Source organism: Lissotriton vulgaris, chromosome 10, assembly GCF_964263255.1.
Source record: "Lissotriton vulgaris chromosome 10, aLisVul1.2, whole genome shotgun sequence".
NCBI lineage: Eukaryota > Metazoa > Chordata > Amphibia > Caudata > Salamandridae > Lissotriton > Lissotriton vulgaris.
The window spans coordinates 996,705,810-996,707,321 of record NC_141698.1 but is presented as its reverse complement, the minus strand read 5'-3'; positions in this window follow the sequence as shown (position 1 = coordinate 996,707,321).

The following is a 1,512-nucleotide window of genomic DNA, read 5'->3' as shown; positions in this document are numbered from 1 at the left end:
CTTCAAATGGTGGCATGCATGTAGGGTGATACAATTGGGTAGCATGCTGGTGACTCACTATGGGTAGTTAAAGTTGTGGTTGTTTTAGCCAGAGGATATACATTGTTCTCTGACTTCTTAGAGGTAGATGAGGTGGATGACATGGACACATTAGGGGCATGTAACAGCACCCTGAATCACCATTAACTTGGTTGTATATTATGTTGATGTCATTTATTTGACACCTGGACAAGAGAATTACACAATGACCTATGTTGATTGATGTAATTGTTTCATTTTTTTATGTAAGTTTTAGTTGATAGTAAAACGTTTTGGGGTTTATTCTGATACAGAGGCCCCTGAGGAAGGGACCAATGTCCCGATTCCCGAAATGCATAGGGCGATGCAAGAAAAAAGTGGAATTCATAGTTCAAGAACCATTGGATTTTATTTCATTTTTGTTTACTAATCAAAATTGTTAAAGATATGTGTCATGTTTTTGAATATGCACCTAACATTGGAGAATGACGATTAATGAAAAACATTTTTGAAAAGCGTTTCAAGTTGTATGTGTATACATAGTCAAAACTGTAATGTTAAAAAACTTCTAGCAGTGCATATAAGGATTCAGGTATATACTTGAAACACATATTTAGATAACATGAACGGGAGACAGCCAGCTCTCCGGCCCCGTGCAGCACGCTCTTATTGTCAAATGTGTTCTTACACACAGGATATACGAATGTAAAGCAAGTAGTGCACAACTCTTATAATTTCTTTCAAAATAAATCTTTTTCCAGACATAAACCTTCCTTTTTAATACTCATAAGCCACCCGTAATGTAGGCCCTAAAGACTCACATGGTAGCTTGCATGATATTTCAAAACTAGAACATGTGTATTTATATTTTACATGACCGGACAGTGAAAAATTCCTGAAGTCATTTTCACTGTAGTTATGTTATTGCTCACATAGACTAACACTGGGTTACCCTATTACACTTAATAAGTAATACCTTCAGTTTGGGAACAGATAGAGACATGTTTGTTCTACTCATTTTAATTGTAATTTAAAATCCCCTTTAATGGGAAAATCTGTTTTTAAATTACTAATCTGAAAAATGCCACTTTTAAAAGCTGGCATTTTTTCTGTCTAAATCAAATCTGACTTTCTCCCTGTGTCTGGGGTCACATGATTTTGACTGGCTCTCTTGCAGTGTGTTGTGTATTCCTTCCAGACATGGGGGTGAAAGGGTCCTGGAATAGAGGGACTAGGCCTTCGTGGCAGGATGGCTGTGGAGGACTTGTGCCCCATCTTGATTTCACTTTAAAGAGCTCTACCTACAGCACACACAAAGGAACCTGACACCAGGCCTGCCCTTGCCTTTGTCACCCTGGACAGTTTGAAGCCAAACCAAGAGGCAGAACTACCGGAGCGAGGGAGGGAGGGAGAGCGAGGGAGGGAGAGCGAGGGAGAGCAAGCGAGGGAGCGAGGGAGAGCAAGAGAGGGAGCGAAGGAGAGCGAGAGAGGGGG